The sequence below is a fragment of the Elephas maximus genome, chromosome 1 (assembly GCF_024166365.1).
Source record: "Elephas maximus indicus isolate mEleMax1 chromosome 1, mEleMax1 primary haplotype, whole genome shotgun sequence".
Classification (NCBI taxonomy): Eukaryota; Metazoa; Chordata; class Mammalia; order Proboscidea; family Elephantidae; genus Elephas; species Elephas maximus.
Genome location: NC_064819.1, coordinates 74080441 through 74091166, shown reverse-complemented (window position 1 = coordinate 74091166; position 10726 = coordinate 74080441).

The following is a 10726-nucleotide window of genomic DNA, read 5'->3' as shown; positions in this document are numbered from 1 at the left end:
GAAACACAACCTGCACGATTGTCATACGTCTGTTTAGACACGGGAAAGTATAAAACCAAGATTACCCGAAGTCAGATAGGTTATTAGAGCCAGCTCAGAGATGAAAACTCAGTTACAACAAAGTTCAAAGTCCATGATATTCTTTTTGAATCACCCATCACCTCTAAACCTAACACTGCACCAGGTTCTCTTGCTAAAAAAAAAAAAAAAGTAAAAGGTATCAGCTGAAACTGTTGCTTTCAACAAAGACTAGTGGGTATAACTATAAAATTATTCCAGCCCTTAGAAATCAGGGGCAGCATTGTAGAGGTGATCCCAGAATAAAAAAATAGTAGCTGAATTTAATTGATATTGTTGATTTACAAAATAAGAGGGTGGAGGAAACAACATGGCAAGTGAGATATTACGGTAAGGATCAGCGTGATAGAGTTTGGTTACTGCACGTAATTCAATATGGCTGGAACAGAAAGTGCTAATGGATGCTGTATACCTAAAGAAATTAAAGGACTTAGATATTTAGTTGCTAAATCTATCACACATAAAATTTTATATAAAGGGTTCAAGATGGGAATTGTTAAAGAAGGTACGAGCCATTGGCTCACCATCTGCATGTCAAACTACTTCTGTTGCGTGCTTAACTAGAACAGAAATCTACCTGCTTATTCATTTTTGGGCCCTTATTTATTTATCTTCATGTCTTTGTCCACAAAGTTGCCTTCTCTCCACCCTCTTATTCTCCATCTCCAAAATGTCCATGTTAGAGCTTAGTCTCTTATCTCTAAGTCTAGCAAAAATACCCTTTATCCTAAAAAGTTTCCCTGATTTCCTTAAAAAAAAAAAAACTCTCATCTGAATCACATCTATTTCTCCTGTGCATTATTAATGCATTAAATTAGACATTCTGTAATTTAAAAAAAAAAGAAAAAAAAGTTTTTTTTTTTTTTTTTTTTAAGATGTATTAATTGACTGCTTACCCAGTGCCAGGCAAAAATTTAGGTTCTTAGGATTATCTAATAAACAATTGAAAAATAATACTCCTGGTGGTGCAGAGTTTAAGCGTTGGGCTGCCAATCACAAGGTCAGTAGTTTGAATCCATCAGCACTCCTTGGAAACCCTGTGGGGCAATTCTACTCTGTCCTATAAGGTCACTATGAGTCGGAAACATCTTGACCGCAAGCAACAGGTTTGCTTTTTGTTTCTTTGTTTTCATTTTCATAATGGAGCTTATTTTTCTAGTAGAAAAAGTAAGCAGAAATAAATTAGTAAAATAGAATATGTTGGATGATGCTGTCTGCTAGAGAGAAATCTGAAGCAGTGAAGGGAGTTAGGAACAGCTGAGGGCTGGTGAACTTAAACAGGGTGATTGATTAGGTACAGCTCCACTTAGGAAGTAACCAATTGAAATGTGACGAAGATATCGGCTATTACATGTATTGAAGAAAAGAAAGCTATAAGTAAAAAGCAGATGCTAATCTGTGGCTATCGTATATCAAATGCCTTCAGCACGTAGAACTTTCTTCTAATCCACTAGCTGAAGCTGAAAATCAGTGTTGGGCGTATTTGATAAATGCTTCATGGAAGCAAGGAATGGAATATATGTCACCTTTACATCAATTTCTAAGTAGCTAAGTCTCATGGCTATCTGTGACTCTGCTCTTAGCTCAAACAAGTTATAATGTCCCCTACACTAAACAGGACTCTCAATGTTAATTAATAAGTCTACATTTTCATCTCTTGTGTACAGAAAATATGTGTAACACCAAATTTTATTTAGCCAACTTTGTGCTAAGCTTCCAAAACTAGAGAAAGCATGCAAAAAAATCAACATAGTATTCATGATTCCTCACACCTCACTTGGAAAAAAACACAGCCTGCACCTCTATTGTAATAAAGCCAGGGGAGCTGGAAATATCCCCCTTTTCCCAAAAATTTTCAACTCCTGAATATAGAATGTTTTGAAATAAATGGATTTGTCAATTTTTTGAAAGATGTGGATATAATTCTGTAGAACCAGAACCATGATTCGAAGTTCTAAGATTCCTGTCTAACTAATTTGAGAAGAACATTGAAGTCTTCTCGTAGTCTGGAGCTCATAGCATCTATTACTGTCTGTCTGAATAGCACACTGAATTTATCTCTCATCTTTCCACCTACATCCTTACAAACCTACTCTCCTGCTTTAATTCTTTATTTTTTCAAAAAATTCCTAGAATAAGTGTGTGCTGGAGCCAGCTCACACCAGTTTATGAAAGCTGATTGTTAAATATTCAGGAATTTTGGAAGCCTGTTGTTAAACCTTTGGTAGTTTGAAATCAGCCATGGTAGGAGCATTTATACCACAGAATTGACAAATGCTACAAATCAGGTTGTGTTGTGGTGGTTCCAGTAGCAGGCACACCCCTGAGAATAACCATTATGGACCAGACACTGTATTAGTGCTCTGTATACTGATATGTTCCTTGGAAGCTCTATGGGGCAGTTCTACTCTGTCCTATAGGGTCACTATGAGTCGGAATCGACTCAATGGGACTGGTTTGTTTTTGTTTTTTTTTTTTAACTCATGTGAACAAGAGAGTATTCTGTCACGTGGGGTTGCTATCAGTCAAAATTGACTCGACAGCACACAATAGCCTGACAAACAAGAAAGGTATGGCTGTCCCCTAGAATGGCTAGACAAATGAGAGAATTTGTGAGGCTGGGGGTCTCTCAGTTTGATGGACCTGGGCAAGGGGCATGAAGAGCCAGAGAGTCCGTGAAAGGAAGATTCTGCCACCCAGTGAAATCTTTAGAGAAAATTCATGATGGAAGAGTGGGAGCAAGGGAGTAATTGGAATAGGTGGTCAACAGGGAAGTGTAATGGCCTGTTTCAGGTCCCATCATCACTGACCCACATCACTACATTACAGGCCACTGTAATGACAGCACAAATTTATATCCTTAAAATGGCATCAAAAATTAAAGAAAGAAAACATCGATATGATTTTCCAGCATCAGTGCCAGAAGCTGAGGTGATTTTTTTCCTCTAGTTTTAGAAGCAGAAATATGCAAAATATGGAAAAGCAAAAAACCCCATCCAAGAATCATGAAAAGCAATTTTGTCCCCATCAGTTCTCAGGACCTGCTGAGGGTGAAGACAGTGAAGAGAAGGGAGAGAGGGTTCGGGTTCTCCTATTGCAGAGCAGTGGGAGTCCTGGCATTTCCCCCCTAGCTCACAGCTTTCCTCTCCTTCAACTTGAGCTAAGCACCTGAGACCCGGGTCCTCCGGGTCCTGAACCATCAAGAAGCTTCTTGATGATGCTCTGGACATGGAGGAATCCTGGGAAAAGGCTGGTTCTTCAAGAAAACTAGCACTCCTTAGGCCAGTGATGCAGTGTAGAGGATTGGGTTGAGAAAATGCTTATAGTTGGCTCAGCTAGTACCATAGAGGTGGTCACTGGGCTTCTTTGAGGGCTCCTTTATAGATTGGTTGGCTCATTGCAGAGACCCTTGCTGCAGCTGATAGCCTTCATTCGGAACTTGCCCAGGCTTGCTCCAGAGTTGGCACTGTGGCTTCCCTGTCAATCACTCAGGTTTCAACACAAATGGCACTTCTTCAGAGAGCCTTTTTCTGACCACTCTGACTAAATCAATACCCCCATGGCTCCATCTTCTACAGAAAATGTGTCTGTATTGAAGAGCATCACTAAATTACTGCTGTATTGTCTATCTCCTCTCTAGAATGTATGCTTCCTGAGCCTTGTCTGTTCTCTCAATGTATCCCCAGTGTCTACAGCTTTCAGCATATCTGGGGAAAGAAAGATTCTGGAAGAAAGAAAAAAAAGGGGGGTAGGGAAAGACAGATATGAATTCAATAACGATTAGTATAATAAGGAAAAGTTAAATTCTATTATGCTATTTTCTCAATTGAATCCTAGGGCTAAGGGAGGAAAAAGAGTGAGCTAAGGGAATCTAATGTGTTTCGATTAATTACAATCAGGTAGGGTAACTAATCAGTTCCAGCACTAATTCATTTTCCTCATGCCACATGGCAAATTAACAAGCATGTTTTGTCCTCCAACAGTAAAATGATGGCTGAGAATATGGATTACTATTGAAATAATTTCACAGTGTGGCATCTCTTACACTTAGCACTATTCCATTTAAACATGTTAGAAAACATAATTTGGATAGCACATTAATAAACCAGTCAAGTTATATTAAGTATTCTGAATCTCAATGTTATTTTCATTGCTTTGTCGAGTATCATAGTAATCTTTACAATTGATAATTAGCATTATACTTTCTTTCAATACTACAAAATTAGATTTTCAATATTAATTTAATAATGAAAAAAATGAAGGGTGGTAAATTGTATTCTTTTTTATGAAATTATATACCTACATGTTAATTTATAAAATATAAAAGAGATGAAAATAGAAAATTGTATTAAGAAGAAACTTAAAAACTAAACTGTGTATCAATAAAATATTAATTCCGAATGCATATGTTAAAAAATCATTAAAGTAAGTTATCAGGCTACTTTGAAAATAATGAAAATGATGTGCTGACAAATTTTATAGCATTATTCATAGTATTTCTTAGATTTTAGATTCTAGTCTTAAATACTTTTGAAATACAAATGATTAAATAAGCTGTGTATTCAACAAACAAAGTAAGAAAAAAGAAATCCTGAAGGAAACAGAAAGAATAAACAGTAAAGATAAGTGTGGTAATTAATTAGAAAATAACAATACTGGCTTGGTCTCTTGTGGAAAAAAATTCAATCATCAGTCAAATAAAAAAAAGATGGACTGAGCCCAAATTACTTTGTTCCTTTGCTGTTTCAAGCAAAATGTATTATTAGTGGATGCTGAGGTACTGCATTAAAAAGTGTGCTAGGACAGGTTATTGAAATGCTAAGTGATATTTAATCAGACTGCTCCCCTGGGTGCAGAGAAGTGGGGACCAAGTCAAGGCTACTGCAAGGATAAAAGAGTTCTGGAAGGAAAGTGAAGGAAAGGCCCTTCTTCCTCTTTGTGCATCACAGCCTGGTCAGGGTTCCCTTCCCTTTGCTCTTCCCTGGTTTTTCTTCATGGATTAAGTCGGAGTGTGGGTCAAGACGTTGCCAAGTCCTGTCGTATGTGGAACTACACGGGAGAGAAAAAAAAAAAAAGGTCAAGTTTACTACATTTCAAAGACATCCAATGTTGTTCATAAAATTAAAAACAGAAAGATTAAAAAAAAAAAAAAGAAAAAAAAAACAATGTTTTCTTCATCTGCTTTCAAGCATAAAGCTCTGAGGAAGTCAATTAGAAGTCACTGTTACAGACCGGGAAGAACGGAGGAGCAAAGCTGAAAAATTTTAAGCGAGCCAGGTACAATTTTGGTGACTCCGGCACTGTTGCATATTTTGGAAAACTGGTTATTTTGGGAATAAAAGATTTGTGCTTTTGCAGAATTGTGCAGGTATCTGGGAGCTCCACTGCCACGCCCTTGGCGGAGCCAGAACGGGACTGAGGGTGGAGCTTCTCCTGAGCCTCTCAGGAAACATCCTCTGCAGAGCTGCAGCTCTGGTCAAAGGTGGACCTAGATAGAGGCTGTTAGCCTGGGAATGTTGTGGTCCTGACACTTTCCTTTTTTGGTATTTTGGAAAAGAAGGGACTCCATCCTAACTCTAAGTAAGTATAGCTATCTAAAGAATGGTCTGAATATTTTATCTCCAAAGGGAATTGTGATTATCATCCACAGAAGTTCCAGGAAAGAAGTAGAAGGAACATAGAAAACTTGCTGTTGTTGTTAAGTGCCGGTGAGTCGGACGCGTCTCATAGCAACCTTACGCACAACTGAAAGAAACATCACCAGGTCCTGCACAATCCTTACAATCATAGTTATGCTTCAGCCCTTTGTTGCAGCCACTGTGTCAGTCTACCTCTTTCAGGGTTTTCCTCTTTTCCGCTGACCCTGTACTTCACCGAGTATGATGTCCTTCTCCAGAGACTAATCCCTCCTGATAATATGTCCAAAGTAGGTGAGCCACACTCTTGCCATCCTTGCTTCCAGGGAGCATTCTGGTTGGACTTCTTCCAAGACAAATTTGTTTGTTACTTTGGCAGTCCATATTCTTTGCCAATATCACCTTTCAAAGGTGTTAATTCTTCTTTGGCCTCACTTATTCATTGTCCAGCTTTCACATGCATATGATGCAATTCAAAATACCATGGCCTCGGTCAGATGTACCTTAGTCTTCAAGGTGACATCTTAGCTTTTCAACACTTTAAAGAGGTCCTTTGCAGCAGGTTTGCCGAATGCAACACGTCTTTTGATTTCTTGACTGCTGCTTCCGTTGGTGTTGAATACAGACCCAAGTAAAATGAAATCCTTGACAACATCAATCTTTTCTCCATTTATCGTAATGTTGCTCATTGGTCTAGTTGTGAGGATTTTTGTTTTCTTTATGTTGAGGTGTAATCCATACTGAAGGCTGTGGTCTTTGATCTTCATTAGTAAGGGCTTCAAGTCTTCTTCACTTTCAGCAAGCTAAGTTGTGTCATCTGCATAATGCAGGTTGTTAATCAGTCTTCCTCCAATTCTGATGCCCCATTCTTCTTCCTGTAGTCCAGCCTCTCAGAATATTTGCTCAGCATACAGATTCAATAGGTACACTGAAAGGATGCAATCCAGATGTACACATTACCTGACTTTAAACCAATCAGTATCTCCTTGCACTGTCCAAACATCTGCCTCTTGATTTATGTACAAGTTCTTCATGAGCATAATTAAGTGTTCTAGAATTCCCATTCTTCACTATATTATCCATAATTTGTTATGGTCCACACAGTCGAATGCCCCTGCATAGTCAATAAAGCATAGGTAAGCATCCTTCTGGTATTCTCTGCTTTCACTCAGGATCCATCTGACATCAGCAATGATATCCCTGGTTCCATGTGCTCTTCTGAATCCAGCCTGAATTTCTTGCCATTCCCTGTCGATATACTGCTGTAACCACTTTTGAGTGATCGTCAGCAAAATTTTGCTTGCATATGATATTAATGATATTGTTCAATAATTTCCGCATTCGGTTGGATCACCTTTCTTGGAAATAGTCATAAATATGGATCTCTTCCAGTCGGTTGGCCAGCAAACTCTCTTCCATATTTCTTGGCACAGGCAAGTGAACACTTCCAGCACTGTATCCATTTGTTGAAACATCTCAATTGATATTCCGTCAATTCCTGGAGCCTTGTATTTCACCAAAGCTTTCAGCATAACTTGGACTTCTTCCTTCAGCACCATTGGTTCCTGATGATATGCTACTTCTTGAAATGGTTGAACGTCAACTAATTCCTTTGGGTATAACAACTCTGCTTATTCCTCCCATCTTCTTTTGATGATTCCTGTGTCTTTTAGTATTTTCCTCATAGAATCCTTCACTATTGCATATTGAGGCTTCAATTTTTTCTTCAGTTCTTTCACCTTGAGAAAGGCCAAGAGTGTTTTTCCCTTTTCATTTTCTATCTCCAGCTCTTTGCTCATGTCATTACAATACTTACTTTGTCTTCTCCAATCACCCTTTGAAACCTTCCATTCGGTTCTTTTACTTCACCTTTTTTCCTTTTGCTTTAGCTGCTCAGTGAACGAGAACATGTTTCAGAGTCTCCTCTGACATCCATCTTGGTCTTTTCTTTCTTTCCTGTCTTTTCAGTGACCTCTTGCTTTCTTCATGTATGATATCCTTCCACAACTTATCTGGTCTTAGGTCATTAGTGTTCAATGCGTCAAATCTATTCTTGAGATGATCTGTAAATTCAGGTGGAATATGCTTAACGTCGTATTTTGGCTTTCGTGGATTTGCTCTGATTTTCTTCAGTTTCAGCTTGAACTTCCATATGAACAATTGATGGTCTGTTTCACAGTCAGCCCCTGGCCTTGTTCTGACTGATGATCTCGAGCTTTTCCATCCTCTCTTTCCACAGACGTAGTCGATTTGATTCCTGTGTATTCCATCTGGTGAGGTCCATGTATATAGTTGCTGTTTAAGTTGGTGAAAAAGTTATTTCCAACGAAGAAGTTGTTCGTCTTGAAAAATTTTATCATTCTATCTCCAGCATTGTTTCTATCACCAAGGCCATATTTTCCAACTACCAATCCTTCTTCTTTGTTTCCAACTTTCCCATTCCAATCACCAGTAATTATCAATGCATCCTGATTGCATATTCAATCAATTTCAGACTTCAGAAGCTGATAAAAATATTCAATTTCTTCGACTTTAGCGTTAGTGGTTGGTGCCTAAATTTGAATGATAGTTGTATTGACTGGTCTTCCTTGTAGGCGTATGGATATTATCCTGTCACTGACAGTGTTGTTCTTCAAGGTAGATCATGAAATCTTCTTTTTGAGGATGAATGGAACACCATTCCTCTTCAAGTTGTCAATCCCAGAGTAGTAGACTCTATGATTGTCTGATTCAAAATGGCCAATACCAGTCCATTTCAGCTCACTAATGCCTAGGATATCAATGTTTATGCATCCCATTTCATTTTTGACAATTTCCAATTTTCCTAGATTCATACTTGGTACATTCCAGGTTGCGAATATCATGGATGTTTGCACCTGTTTCTTCTCATTTTGATTCGTGCCACATCAGCAAGTGAAGGTCCTGAAAGCTTTACTCCATCCATGCCATTAAGGTCAACTCTACTTTGAGGAGGCATCTCTTCCCCAGCTGTCTAATGAGTGCCTTCCAGCTGGGGCTTATCTTCTGGCACTATATTAGACAATGTTCTGCTGCTATTCATAAGGTTTCCACTGGCTAATTCTTTTCAGAAGCAGGCTGCTGTGTCCTTCTTCCTAGTCTGTCTTAGTCTAGAAGCTCAGCTGAAATCTGTCCTCCATGGGTGACCCTGCTAGTACCTGGATACCAGTGGCATAGCTTCCAGCATCAAAGCAACAGGCAAGCCCCCACAGTACGACAAACTGACAATCATATGTGAGGAAAAAAAAAAAAAACCTTGTAGAGGAAGAAAATAGACTGCTCTCTCTCAGGCTCAGGACTTTCAGATTATGAGATGAGCTACCCACTGACCTAAGTAGGAATTAGGGTCAAAAAGAATTACATATATCAGTACCATTGAGAGAAGTGTGTTGAAGGTGTAGTATGTTTCATCATACCCTCAACACAAAACCAGTTTCCATTCACATCTTCTGTTATTTCCCTGATTGTCCCATATTCTTTCTCTGGTGTCTTTCAATCTGATACAGTAATGTAGTACTCCTCCATTACAAGTTAGAGCTAAGGGCAGAGCCATAGCTTTTGAGGTACACCTGTGCCCAGGAAAACAAAGGCTTTGGTGGGTGGAGAGGTATGGGGAATGGCAGGTTTTTTAAATGACAGAGGTAGCAGGGTAGATTCCATGTTCCTGTTGTGGTGTTGGGTTCACATACATATGATGTCATTAAATACCTCTGCCAATGTGGAGACAAGAAGAGATCATGAAGTTCTAATTTGAGCAGAATGCTAGGAAAAGCCTCTGAGTGAAAAGACCTATAGAGAACAGGGTATAATCAAAAGATAAAAGCTGAAAGGGAATACTGCTAGAAAGTGGAGGAGAAAGAGCTAAAAAAAAAAAAAAAACCAAGGGAAAAGTTAAGCTGCTTACACTGAGAATAGAAGACCAAGGGCAGAGCGTGGTGGTGGGAAGGATGTAATTAAAAGATATAGATGATCATGGGAATGCTGAGGCTTCAGAGCATATGAAAATTTTTTCTTCACTTGACATCACCAAGGAATGTATTTAGCATGTGTTAAGTTTTTTGTTTAAAGGTTTTTCCTTTCAAATAAATAGAAATCAAAGATTATTAGTGCCAAGGATGGGAGAGAAGGGGAAGGAGGGAACTTTTGCTTAGGAGTCATTGAGTTCATGTTAATGGTGGTGGGATATTTAAAAAAGGATAGTGAAAATAGTTACACAGCTTGAAGAACATCATCGACATCCCTGAATTACACATGTAGAAATGTTGAATCCTTATATGTTCTGTTGTATGAATTTTCACCACGATTAAAAAGAAAAGAAACAATCAACAGAGGCCCAGGGTTCACTGCAGCCTCTTAAGCCAGTCCTGCCTGGAATTCTAGGTGTCCTGTCCACATTCCACCAAAGAGGAAGTGATACCCAGCAGGATGGGCTGGTGGGTGCAGGTCCGATTGCCTGGATCACCCATGCGGTTCAGCTCGTACATGGTGGGCACTTGGGAGCCAGAGTGGACTGGCCAGTGAGAATAGATCCGAGCTCTGACAGCCATATCCCTGCCCCGGTGGCCACCCCCAGAGTGGACCCTCAGGAGTAGGGGGCAGACCAGATCCCCTCTTGGGCCAGGAGAACAAGGCCCTGAACCTCCTGGCCTTCGTCTGGGGAGCAAGAGCTGAACCCTCTCAGGCTCCTTTCCGAGGGGATAGGGGAAGAGGGAGGTTTGTAAAAAGTCCCAGGGCTTCTGGGATGGGGGCAGGGAAGGCCAGCAGGTCCAGGCCCCCAGGAAAAGTGGCCTGTGCAGGCCCACGGGAACCCACCACGGGGTGCTTGCGGGGGTGGGGGTATGGGTGTCTGTGTGTGGGGAGAAATGGAGACTCTCCCAGGGAAAAAATGATAACAATTTTTAGAAAAAGGCAATCAATGTAAAAGAGTCAGGTAGAAAAAGCCTTGTTTTTGGAAAATGTGATACTCATTTGGCAGTTATGAGGTTGACAGAGAT